Genomic DNA, 14,321 nt, shown 5'->3' with positions numbered 1-14,321 from the left:
TATTAATTTTATCATGATTTCTATGCCACATGCTTAGCTGCACCTTTGATGTGCCTCTCATGCACCCATTTCACTCTCCCTGTCACATAGTTAAGGGATCCTTGCTTTTCCACTCCACTTCCTGTCTCCTTTCCCTGGCTGGGTGAGATGCATAAGCCACTGTCATTCTCATTGTTGTAGCCCTCAAAGGGTGCTTAATAGTATCTGTTGAATGGAATTGTATACAGCTGGTGTACAAGGCATTTCTGTTATAATTTCAGGAGCCCCAGAAAGAAAATATTCAACTCCCTGGCAGATATGTTTGGAGCCCCCCTTAAGGTAAGGCTTTCATTTCACTTCAAACAGCTTACCAAAGGGGCGATCAGTTTCCAGCTCTCAGGAAATATCTGAATCTTCGAGCAAGCATCCTAACTACAAAGATCTGAGATGTTCTGTATTGAAATATATACTGTTTATTTAAAAAGATACACTAGCCTGTCTGGGTTCAGATCAGTTGCTAATCTGTATAGTTCCTATCACATAGAGATGTTGTGAGATTACATGGATTAATATTCATAAAGTGAGTTGAGCAGAGCTGGGCACGAGGTTGGTGCTTGTTAATGTTGTTGTGGTCTTATTGTTATTTCCCGTCTAACCTGCATGTAACTATGACCCTTTGGGCAGCCCCTCCTCTCACTCTGTGTCCACCTTGAAAACAACTCAGCACCTTACCGGGTCCCTCCTTCAAACCAAATTCAACACCAATAGTTTTGGTGATAAATGCAGACTTTACTGAAGATTTCTTAGGCAAATCTGGATGATACTATTGCATAGCAAAACTTAAAAAAATTTAAGCATCTCTGTTTTCCCAAAGCTCCTTTTCGACACAAGCAACCTCATGTCTCCTCCTCCCCCAAATATTCTCCCGCCCCTTTCAGTAGCTACTCCTGCTACCTAAATACATCTTCTTTGGGATTCATCCTCCTAGGAAGGCAGGGAAACTAGACAAATAATCTTCTCCCTTCTCACATTTAGAATGTTAATGAACAGAAAGTGCTATTTATTTTCTTATGTCAACGAATAAATGTGAACGCTACATTCCCACAGCTCCTGGATGACACCAGCCTACAAAACTCATGGGGGGTGGGGGTATTACTTCTGTGGCTAGGGGTGTGCCAGAGCTGATTCACACCACCTCACAAGTGCCAATTGTGCACTTCTCTTCCCAGCTCCACTTTCAGCAGTGTCACATAGCAGGAGCATTTACACCACAGAAATTAGCAAGTGCAACAAACCAGGGCTTTTCTCTGACTGTGGATTGTTAAACATTTACCAGCACATCATTGCTGCAGCCACTGACACTACACCTCTCTCTGGCTCTCATGCAAGACCCCAGGGGCGCCCGTGCACGGCTTTCTGCCTCCTAAATTCCTGGGATTCTGCGACTGAGTTTAGGTGGCTAAGGAGAACTGTTCTCAGTTCTGTATGTCCTACCCCAGTCCAGCTGTCCCCACTCCTTCCCTTTCTTGGCCTTTTATCTATTTGTTTTCCCTGGAATCTGAGCTTTTCTTTCCTATTCAATGAGCCTGGATCACACCTTGGGCTGGTTCAGGTTCACTCTCTTTATTTATTTTTTGGTCTAAATTGCCAGCATGCCATCTGGCAGGAGCCTCGTCAGTATGACACTGAGTGTGCAAGGTTTGATCACAGGAGTGGGCCAGTTGATGATGCTGGAGAAGTTATATGACTGTGAGGATTGGGGAGCTACAAGTCATGGTTCGCAGTCTGTTAGCTGTCACTGTGGTCCTGGAGTCAGCGGTTTTCCACGATAGCTGCACATTATAATTACCTGAGGAGTTTAAAAACTCCCAGTGCCCAAGCACCATCCAACCAGTTAAATCAGATGGACCCAAGTATCATCTTGCTTTTTAAGATCTAGATAAGATTCACTTGCATTCCCATGGTCGCTTCTGTTCTGACCCCTGCCGCTGCTGTACTGGTTTGGTTTAGGAATCCTTTTGCCATCCCATGGGTGCGTCTCTGTCTCATGAACTCACCCCGATGTCACTCCTGCAGGGAAGCCTGCCTTGATTCTCCAGGCTAGGTGAAGTATTTCTGGTACATATGTATTTTTAAATCACCCTGTCCTTTTTTCATACTAGTTAAACCAATTTGTGATTATATATTTAGTTTTGCTTTATTTGAGTAATTATATTGTACTCTCTATGAGGGCAGGGATTTTGTCTATTTTTTTCCTGTCACTTAGATCAAGTGCTTAGACCCTCTTGCTTGGCACATAGTAGGTGTTCAGTGATGAACTGTTGAATGTGGAAGGGGTAACTACAGAAAGGAAAATGACTAGATCTCAGGAAGAGGCTGCAACCAGGAATGAGAAAAACAATCCAGACATCTTAATCTAGTGTCTCTGGTTTCTTTTTCTTTCTCTGACGACCAGCCTTCCACGTGTCCCAGTCTACTTAGTGGGTAAGAGAAGGTCATCATGCAGCTGCTTAGTTATATCGCCTCCATTTAAGAGACCAGCTTAGACTGAACTAGACTCTCTTAGTCCCAATTCCCAGGTGCCCAATCCTGGTTCAATCAATGGTGAGGGGACCGAGGATGAGGTATGCCAATAAGTGGTATGCCTAAGGAGTCATGTAAACTGGGCAGACACCCCAAAAGATGTTCACTGTACCCAGTATATACAGTCACTGTCAAAAACAAAATTTAACCTACAAATGGTGATAAAGAACTGGGAGAATGAGGGAGAAAAGACAGTGAACAGGCCCAGTGAGTGAAAGTAAGGAATCCCCACCAATAAATAGGGAACGGGTTCTTAGCTTGTCTCCCTGGATCAGATTTTTAGATCTATTCCCAAGGGCCTAGGAAGGACAAACATTCCCAAGACCGATTTCCTGGCTGCCTTTGGACCTCTCATGCCAGTAGAGAAGAGAAATCAGATGGATTGGTGCCCAGTCTGCAGAGAGGAGCTGGCTGGCTCCCGGAATGGGTTGGCATTATCCAGATCTCATCTGACTAGCATGGAGTTGTTGACAGTGAAGGAGGGTAGACATTCCTAAAAGAGAGAGTACGAGCCATAAGAGGCCTTGAGCTCTCAGGGTGAGTCTGCTGTAGAATAAACATCGTGGGCAGTGAGCTTCCCCATCACACTGCGAGCTCTTAGAGGGCTCTGGTCCTGTTCATGAGTCTGTAAATGACAACCTAGTGAGTACCTATTTGCGTCCATAGCCTCTGCCATTAGTCCAATGGGAAAGACTGAAACAGAGTAATGTCACTATAGGTCAGTGTGGTTGGTGAATGCTCTAAGAGGTCTCACGTGACAAGGAGGCACATGGATGGGGCACCACCACATGGGTGTCAGAGCAGGCTTCCTGGAGGAGGTGATATTTAAGTTGTGACACAGTGAATAGAATTTATACAGGTGAGCGAGGGTCATGGTGGGGAGAGGAAGAGGATTTCAGGTAGATGGAAGGGTATTTACAAAAGCCTATAGATGAAAGAGTCAGTGTCATCCAGAAATTACTTTAGAAGTTGTTCAAAAGTCCAGAGCCCTGACTAGCAGGTCCTCCTGGGATTGTACATGGTGTTCTGTTCTCTCATTGTTTCACACATGATCCTTGTGTTCCCCACAAATGAAAGCCATCCCCAAATACCATGGGCTTTGACTTCTAAGACAGGAGGGCACGAGGGAGTCACAGCATCTCAGTTAACCTCTTTGGACCGTGGTCGTCTCCTCTGTAAACTGTCTGAGACAAGGAATGTGAGAGCAGGAATGGGTGTCACTGCTTTTCTCGGGCTCCTCTGCAGTTGTGTGTCTGAGGCTGTACCATCAACACTCTTGGATGGAATTGTTCACTTGGTCAGATTTGCTTTCCAGGGCTGCGCACCAATGTCCTGCCCTGATGTGTGCATGGCCTGCTCAATCTGCACCCCCGATGGTGATAACACCAAGGCCCCCTCTCTATCCCCACAACCTGCCCCCAAATACCTCTGACAGTTCTGAAAACCTAGGTGCACTGGAGCTTTATTTCTCTGGGTCTGGGGATATTCCCAGGGTGACACTGGTGTCCCATGGATCACCAGGATTGGTTGGCTGGGCAGGTGTCCCTCTCTCTCCTACTGCTCTGGCATGCCACCTCTTGAGCTGTAGACAGACATAGAGAGCCACAGTGGAAGAAGACAACCTTCTTGGGGAGGGGAGGTACAGTCTTCAGCCAAGACTGTGTTTCCTACTAGAATCTCATCACCTTCCTGAGCCCCAGTTTCTTTATCGGTATATAAAACAGGAAGATTAAACAGATGGCCTTTGACTTGTTGTCCACCTCCTGCCCAAGATTCCAGAACAGGCTGGGCAGAGGCAGCCCAGGTGTAGGAGGGGAGGTGATGGGTAGAGTGAGTTGAGAGGAATGCCATGTGCAGGCCAGGTTGGCAAACTCAAGTCACAGGGATCAGGATAAATGGAGGAAGTGGAGTGTTCCCTGGCTTCTCCTTCTAGATGGGCTGTGAGCTCTCCAGGTTCCCTTGGTCTCCTTCACAGCCCCCACAGCTCCCATGTCCCATCTGCTCTCCATGGTTGAGGCTATACAGTCAACTCTCCAGCTGCAATTTCCTGCCCAATGTTCTTGACAATCCCTCTCTCATTTTCCCTATGACTTGACTCTGGGAACTTTTCCAAGCCCTCTGAATCACAATGGCTGCCTACATTTGATGAGTAACTTACATTTGTTGTGTCTGGTACTGTACTAAGATTTTCCACACTTTATCTCGTTGAGTCCTTATGAAATACCCTCTGAATTAGGTTCTGCCCAACACCCTTCTTCTCATCTTCACATGGCTAGTTTGTTACAATGATTCCTGTGTCAGCTCAGTTTCTTCTAATGTTTTACCCCCCTAGCTCCCAATCACTTTCTATCATACCATATTCTGTTTTATTTTCTTTATAGAATTTATTATGGAAATTCTATATATTTTTCTATTGCTTGTCTTTCCTCCCTAGGACGTAAACTCCCCAAGACCGGTGACTATGCTGCCCCTCCCCACCTCTAGCACCCAGAAGAGTGCCTGGCATATATGAGATAATATGAAAAATACATATTGATCTCTGTCCCTGGTTCCTGGCACAGAGCTTCTGAAACCCTTGTGAATTCCTAAGTGATAAGAGCACTAGGAACATCTTTAGTTTTTTGGTTTTTTTTTAAATATATTTCTTTATTGATTTCAGAGAGGAAGGGAGGAGAGAGAAATAGAAACATCAATGATGAGAGAGAATCATTGATTGGCTGCCTCCTGCACACCCCCCACTGGGGATCGAGCCCGCAACCCAGGCATGTGCCCTTGGCCTGAATCGAACCTGGGACCCTTCAATCCGCAGGCTGACGCTCTATCCACTGAGCCAAGCCAGCTAGGGCAACATCTTTAGTTTTAATGAGGTGATTCTTGGTGGCCTCCTGTTTGGGGCTTGGTCACTAGAAAGACCAAGCTATGATTAGAAGCTTGGAATTTTCAGCCCTACCCCCTATCCTGCAGAGAGGGGAGAGGGGTTGGAAATGGAGCTAATAATTGATCATGCCTTTGTGAGGAAGTCTTCATAGAATCCCAATAGTAAAGGGTTCGAGGAGCATCCAGGTTGGTGAATATATTCATATACTGGGAGTATGACGCCCCAACTCCATAGGGACACAAGCTCCTGTGCTCGGGGCCCTCCAGCTTTACTCCATACATGTCTTCATCAGGCTACTCATCTGTATCCTTCATCAGAGGCAATTAAAGGTAATCCAGTGGTAGCATAAGTAATTGTTTTCCTGGGTTCTGTGAACTGTTGTACCAAATAATCAAATCCAAGGGGGGATGTCCTGGGAACCTCTGATTTGTAGCCAAGCTGGACTGAAGTTGTGGGTAACCCGGGACCTACTACTTGTGATTGGCACCTGAAGAGGGTAGGGGGAGGGCCTTCTTGTGGGCCTGAGCCCTCAGCTGTGGAATCTGATGCTATCTCCAGGTAGTGTCAGGACTGAGTTAAATTGTAGGACACCCAGCTGGTCCTACAGCTTGTCACAAATTGCTGGTTGTGGGGAAAACCCCATACACAACTGGTGTTGGCCGTGTTGTGAGTCTGGTACAATGTGAGCATAAAGGAGAAACGGGAGGAAAACGTTTTTTCCTAACACAACTACACATTCATAAACATTTGCAGAATGAATTAATGCTATTATCACTGTTTCAAATATGAGAAAATTACAGCCGAGAGCCACTAAGTAACTTGCAGTTAGTACACTGGCAGAGCTGGGGTTCACACCCCAGTTGCCTGTCTCCAGACAGGCACCCTTCCTCCGGATGTATCACCGTCCTCATGGTGCCGTGACCTTTCCCTGCCTGAGTTCTCTCTGGCTGGATTCCTCTTCTGTTCTGGCATGCCACCCAATTGGTGCTGAGCCTGCGTCTCTTAACATGGAACACGATCTCCCAGAACTGTACCTCTCCTCTCTCCCTGCCTCCCCTCTGCATAAATATTCCTTGGCGAGACTGAGCATGTTTTCCACGGGCCTGGAAACTGCAGGAACCAACATGGTTATGTCTCCACAAACCTGTCTCTCCAGAGGGCTTCAAATTTGCCCTCACTTTGGTTCCCTCCCTAGATATCATGGTACTAAGGACAAATAGGACCGAGATTTTAATTTAATTTTTTTTTGGAGTGGAAGGGAGAGGGAGAGAGAGATAAAAACATTAATGATGAGAGAAAATATTGATCTCCTGCATGCCCCCCACTGGGGAGTGAGCCCCAAATCAAACCATGACCTGGTTCATAGGTTGATGCTCAACCACTGAGCCACGCCGGCCCAGTAGGATTGAGATTGGAGTCCTTGAAAAACTTTCTGGAGGGAAGAAAAGGTGAAAATCTAGAGCCCATTTCTCTTGGCTGTTTTTAAAGGAAAATATAAAAATAAAAAAAAATCTTGTTCTACTAAGAGACTACTTAAGGATGAAAGTACATCAGAATCACGTATAGAACTGGGTAAGGAAGGCAACAGTGAAACACGAAATTCCATCCCGGTTCTGGGAAGAAACCGAGGAGAAAAGCTGTGACCGGTTCTGCCCTTTCTCAGATTTTGTATTTATGGCATATAAATAAAGAAGGGGTTGAAGTGGAGAGATGGGAACTAGACATGAATTTAGGCTTCCAGAAGACACTGACACGAGATTTATGAAGTCCTGACTGCAACCACCCCAGCACCGCTGGGTCCAGCACTCCAGCTTCGGAGACTGGCAAGCAAAGCACCACATTTCTTGAGCACCTCCCCTGCCATGGTTTTTCTTTATCTTATAATCCATACGTCACTGTCCTCTGCAAAAGCCAGTCTTGATACATGCTTTAAAGGAGCCATTATTGAAGTAGACTTCTATATTTAAGATCCTCCCCCACCCCCTCAAATTAAAACATGAAATCCCAAGGATTCAGAAATAGAGCTTCCCATCTTTCTGGCTACGAGAAATTTCTCTAAAAATATAAATCTCAGGAGGCTGTATTACTTGAAACCAAAACGGGCCACTCGGTTATCTTAACTGGAATTCTGCCCGAGACAGCGTCACTCCCTTGTTGATGTGGCTGGAGCTTGGCTGGGGCAGAAGCTGTGAGCCACAGGCAGCCACGAAAGGGCTTTCCTTAGACCTGGGAGTGGACGCACCCTAGAGAGAGATGACTTCCCGAGTAGCTTCCGTGAGCCTTATTCCAGCTTATGCACATATTCTTTTAGAATGAGATGAAGGAAGAGCAGGAAGTTGTCTATTCTTTTTATCTTGGAGTGTGCCTGGGAGTGCATGAAGCCACAGGATAAACTTGTGTGCCTTCCCAAAGGTTATTGGGGAAATTTACTTGCTTCTTGTTAAAACAAACAAGCACATATATGCATATATCGCTATCAATATAGAAATAAAACATAGAACAGAAGGCAAAATCACATGAACTTTTAAGGTGGAATACAACTTCAAAGAAATAAGGTACTTGGGGTGGGGGGTTGGGGGGAGGAAGTGGGCATTTGAGGCTCTGCCTCTCTTAAAGGTCACCTGCTTCCGTGGGTTGATGCTGCCCTGCTGTTGAAGGTTATTGGCATGCTTGAGAAGCATAACACAATCGACAACATTGGTGTGTCTGGGGAAAAGTGTTGATCAGAAGGGGAACAATGAATCAGTGTGGGCCAGAGGGGAGAGAGCTGGCAGTGGCAGTGCCCAACCAAGGTCCTGTCCGGGAACAGGTATTTCCTGGAATGAGGGAGGATCCCCAGGCTATCCCAGAGCAATGCCAATGAATATTTAAATCCTCCCCCCCCCCCCCCCCTCCAAAAAGCTGCCTTTGTTCTGATTTCCTGCTCTGTCAGCAACCTTTCTTTAGAAGTTGGTTGTCTATGTTGTTTCTTGCAGTGAGCACCTAGCTGTCTTGGCAGTTGTATTTTTCACTGCAACAAATCAGTGGTTTTCAAATTGGGGTAATTCTGGCAATTTCCCTACTGGGGACAAGTGGAAAGATGTGGAGACAGTTTTGGTTATCACAGCTGGTGGTGACATTGGCATCTGGTGAGTAGAGGCCTGATGTTGCTAAACATCTCACATTGTCGCATCACACACAACAAAGAATTGTCCAGCCCCAAACGTCATGGTACTAAGGTGCAGAAACCCTGCTGTCAATGGCATTGATATTTCTCCTTCAGTCTCTTGCAAGTTTAGTTAGTTTGAACTTGTTCCTGAGAGACTAAGCCACTCTCAGTTATGATAAAATCAAGTGTCTTGGCCAGTCAGTCTAAGACCAACACCTGGACTGGGCTGAACTCACCAAGTAACTCTCTCCGCACTTAAAAATTCTTTCAACTTTCTATTGTCATGAAAATACTTTTCTTTTTCTTTCACTTAAAAATTTAGTAAGTCAGACATAAATACATATTGTAAAGTTTTAGATAACAACAAATAGGTAACCCTTCTCTCATACATTTGCATTCACACAAACACAGATTTTTAAAAAGAGAAATAAGATTACATTGTACTATTCTAATACTTGCATTCTTCATGGACCATTATACCCATGACAGACAAAGAGATCTTCCTTATTCTTTTTCATTGTTGCACATAATACTCCCTAGTATGGATTCGTTGGAATTGATTTAACCATTTCTTTATTGGTGGGCATTTAAATTATTTACAAGTTTCTGCTATTGTGAGCATTTTGTCTATATACCTCTGTACAAAGATATCCTTGTCCATATATCCTTGTGGAGCTGTGGGTGGAAGGGTTTGCATTTGAACTTTTTATACATGCTTCCAATTGCTCTACCAAGAAGTTAAGCCAGTTTATACTCCCACCTGCGGTAAATGAGGTGTCCTTTTCCTTACGTCCTCAACAACACAGGGTTCTCTCAGTCTTTAGAAAGTTTGCCAATCTGCTGAATAAGAAATGGAAGCACCGGATTGCTGTTTCACTGGTTACTAGGGAGGTATTTTCATGCGCCTCTTGTTTCAGAAGCGTGTTCATGAGCAGGAATAGGATGTACTTGTTAGCCCAGACTTCCAAGGATCTATATTCTAGGAAAATGAAAAACATCCTCTAGTTCCCTGGCTCCTAAAATAACCCGGTCCAGTGAAGCAGAGGCTGGGAAAGGATTTCTCTTTGTGCCTGGATCCCTGGGCTCTGCTTTGGCCTTGATCTGGCTGGAGCAGGATGGCCGGTGGGGAGAATTGAGCAGGGCATCTTTTGGGTCCCAACCCTTTGGGCAAGTGGAAGTGACTTCCAATTCTCTGCCTTCCAGAACACGCTTCCCCCTCCCAAGGAAGAGCTCACACCTGCCATTTGGTGCTTCTTTCTGCTTAGTCTTGAATTGTCCTTTAGTTTGGCCACTTACTGCATTTGTGTTGTGATAATAGTTAAGCCATTTACATTTTTGTCCTTCATCGTAATCAGAAGCCCTTGGACTTATTCATCCCTGTGCCTCAAGGTCTAGCACCATGTCTTCTGGTACTTGTAGCTACTCCATAAATGTTAGTAAACAGGTTATTTTCCCTTCTCCACCGGCAGTAGAAGGATCTTTAGCTAGAAGTTCTCAGAGTCACTTTTAAAAAAATCATACAGATCTTGATCAAAAGACAGCATTAGTTGTCTGAAAATAGGTATCTATATGAGTTTTACAAACACCCTCAAAGGAAAAAAATATCTCAAAGAATACATATAGACATATATGCTTGTTTCCATGTAAACATGTGTATGTACATGCATATATATACACATATATAGACATATATATGGATATATAAATTTTTATAATTTGTGGTTCTTTTATTTTTTATTATAGTAATAATAATACATATTTCTGATTTAAGATTTCAAATAGTAGAAAAAGGTATATGTAAAATTAAAAAGCTTTCTTCTCTACCTGACCCCACCACCCCACTTCTTAGAGGGGCACACTACCCTCTCTTCTGATATCACTTTTCATAAATTAATGTTATGGTTATAACCAGAAGTCCAAATGTCATTACACCTTCATTTTTTGACTTGTCAATGTCATTTTGTCATTTGGACAATATATTTTGGCATTTTACCATGATAGCTGAAATTTAGCAGTTACATACCTACCACAGCAGGTCCTCAACATTTAGTTCAATATCATTTCGTTATAATGTTGATGAGATACGTGGGAACTTAACTCGAGTTTCTATCACTTAGCCTTTGGTACAATTGGTTTTGTTGTATGTCATTTTGCTTAAAGCCATAAAACCTATTGCCAACGTTGAGCGAGGACTCACTGTACCCTTATAATCCTCTTCTTTCCCTGCCTCATTTTTGTTTGTTTAGAGGGATTTCTTGATGATCACCACCTTCACCACAGCCCAAAGCAGGAAGACAGCCTTTGGAAGCAGACCAGGCACATTCCTGGCAGGCCAAGTCATTAGATAAAAACTTCAGTGGGTTCCCATTCCCCAACCCTGGAAAGTGACAAGAGGACTGACTAGTTTTTGTTTGATTTGTTTTGCTTTGCCCTGGAAGATCATCTAACCCCAAATATCTTCTCATCAGACAGTTGCCAACAAACCAAATTTCATCATAAGGTGGACATGCTCTTGGCTTCATTGAAGCAATTTCCCTTTATTAAAATAATATCATGGCCCTAGCTGGTTTGGATCAGTGGCTAGAGCATCAACCTATGGACTGAAGGGTCCCTGGTTTGATTCCAGTTAAGGGCACATGCCCGGGTTGCGGGCTTAATCTCTGGTAGGGGGTGTGCAGGAGGCAGCCGATCAATGATTCTCTCTCTCTTTCCCTCTCCCTTCCTCTCTGAAATCAATAAAAATATATTTAAAAAAATAATATCATGTACTTGGCCATCTACTCAGCAACTAGTAATGATGCCACTCTGCTTCCTCTAGGCAGGCTTTTTAAGATGGAGCAGACCTGAAATTTAGATGAACTTGGCTGTGAAATAGTGTAGTGACGAAGGCATTTAAATTACTTATGTGAGCTTTGTTTTACTGTTTATTATGTTGTTGCAGACAGAAACTGAGATGAATAAAAAGGTTGCACTATTTACGGAATAATGAGCAATTCTGTATTTGGTTAGAAAATATTAATTCAATGATAGGATGCACCTGCCTGTTTCTCTGCATTAGATGTATGAAGGTGCTGGAGCTATCCACAAATACACCTGTAGTACTACTCAAAGTTCAGACAGAGAGTCTGGATCAGTGGTTCTCAACCTTCCTAATGCCGCGACCCTTTAATACAGTTCCTCATGTTGTGGTGACCCCCAACCATAAAATTATTTTCGTTGCTACTTCATAACTGTAATTTTGCTGCCGTTATGAATTGTAATGTAAATATCTGATATGCAGGATGTATTTTCATTGTTACAAATTGAACATAATTAAAGCATAATGATTAATCACAAAACAATATGTAATTATATATGTGTTTTCCGATGATCTTAGGCGACCCCTGTGGAAGGGTCATTCGACCCCCAAAGGGGTCACGACCCACAGGTTGAGAACTGCTGGTCTAGATGGAATTAATGAGTCTTGGTAAGTCATAGATGATCATTTCCAACTTTTCAAGTGGTGGATGATCCCATCATATCTCGCACATCCTACTCATTGAATATGAATTTTATCTTATCCTTTCAAAAACACACCTACCTGAGAGAATAACTCTTTAGAAGAAGTATCACCCGTGGATCAGGTCTGATGGATCCAGGTTAGGACACCACAAGGAGGTGGGGGAAAGAAGGGAATTGCATGCCCTGGGACCAGGAGGTAGCAAAACCTTCATTCTAATCTTACCTGAGGAGGCAGACAGGTAAAAGGTAAAGTGGTTGGGAAGAAAGTAAGTGTTTTGTAGCCTGAGAATCATCCCAATGGGCTGTGAACCCAAAAACAAAATATGGCAGATCTTATGTGAGTTGGCTTCTGTTATCTAATTTTAATTAGTACTCTTGCATTTTACTGTTGTCGTTTCTTTTTCTTGGTGAACAAATTAATATTGACCCATTGTAGAAAATTACATGAAAGCTACTGAAAAGAAAAAAAATTCCATAATCCCATCATGTAGGGACAACTCCTGTTAACACTTGGATAGTTTCTTTCCAGGCTTGGTTCTAAGATAGACACTTTTCTCTCTTTGTGATCAAGTTCTATGTAAGTGAATTCTCATGTTTCTTGTCTTTTCTGCATAACATGATGTCATCATGTTTCTCCATAGTTGTATGACCTCTTGTGAGCACTATTTTAATGGCTGCCTAATGTTCCATTGTACCGATGAGACATGTTTTACTCAACTATTTCCTTCATATTGGACATGAAGCTACTTCCAGGTCTTTTCTTGGTTATAAAGAACATCAACGTGACTATTTTTATACATAAATCATTGTCCATATTTCTTATTGCTTCCTTAAGACAGATGCTCAGAAATGGAATTAGTGGGTCAAAGGGAACACCAGAGTGGTTTTTTTTAAAAACTCATACCAATTTGTACTCTCAGCTGGTTTTTATAAAGCATGGGAATTTTACAAGCTCTATTTATGGGCCTTCCCGGATTCTCAGCTCCCTATTTCATTTCTCCCTCCATAACCACTCAGCCCCCTCTCCTTTCTTCTCTTGCTCTCCCTAATCTGCCTGGGAGTCATGTTGGACTCACTGTCATACTAGAAAGCAAAGCTTGGCTATCAACTAACTGCCTGGAAGAGGCTGAATACTAGTGGGTTCTCAGAGCGTGGAATGGTGTATTTTCTCACATTTCTCCCCAAGGACTCCCAGATGCAGCCAGTAAAGGAGGAGAAAAACAACCCCAAACCCTAAGGCTTATATACCTATAGTGGTTCATAATTTCCCAACCCTTCTCTTCCTACTTCCAAGCTCACCTGAGAAGTAGTCAAGGTAAAAAAAAGAATGAGAAAGGACCTTCCTTTCCTCTCTCCCTCCCTTTCCCTCTCCCTCCCTTTCCCTCTCCCTCCCTTTCTCCCTCCCTCCCTTTCTTCCTTCCTTCCTTCCTTCCTTCCTTCCTTCCTTCCTTCCTTCCTTCCTTCCTTCCTTCTCACATTGATTGCCTATCACATGCCAGGCACTCAGCTAAATGCAAGGCATGAAAGGGTCCCTGGGCTTCCAGACAACAGCTGGCGTGGGGCAGGCCCTTCCGAGTTGCTGTGGTCCTCAGATGGGCTTCAGTCTTAGCCTGCTCCTGCTCTCCCTCCTCTCTCCTTCCGCTGACACTTGCAGGGATGGTCTCCTGCGTCCCCTGCAGCAGATGCTCTGCTCTGCAGCAGCACCTCATCAATCACCAGTAAAAACAAAACAAACCTGTTTCCTGCCTCTGGGATACCAGCCTCACAATGTGGCAAGTAGCTGGGGAGGTACGGACAGAAGATGGCAAAACTGGTGGAATGTGAAGCTGTTTTCATAATATCCCACTTTGGGTTTCCTCCTGGCGGCATTCATATCAATTTATCTCTGTCCATACCCCCACAGTACTTGGTGTACAGTTTTGGAACTACTGGTATTTATTGCTGTGCCGGGGAGGCCCATTGCACAAATCCTCCTGAAAGAAGACATTGTCCTGATCACTTTGGCATCCCTGCCCTGGGGAGCTGCAGGCTGAGAAATGGGCCTAACTTTTCCTTCCCATCTGCTGCTCTCTAGATTCCCCGCCTCTTAAAACTGGAGAGGAGTTTGGGGGTAGTAGCGCTCAGGGTTCTCCAGAGAAACAGAACCAATAGAATGTGTGCCCCGTACACACACACACACACACACACACACACACACACACAATTTATGTATTTTTATTTCTTTTTAAAGAA

Source organism: Myotis yumanensis, unplaced genomic scaffold (assembly GCF_028538775.1).
Source record: "Myotis yumanensis isolate MYYU_CA2020_CCGP unplaced genomic scaffold, mMyoYum1.0.hap1 SCAF_15, whole genome shotgun sequence".
Classification (NCBI taxonomy): domain Eukaryota; kingdom Metazoa; phylum Chordata; class Mammalia; order Chiroptera; family Vespertilionidae; genus Myotis; species Myotis yumanensis.
The sequence above is the reverse complement of the archived record's forward strand: the minus strand, read 5'-3'. Positions refer to the sequence as shown.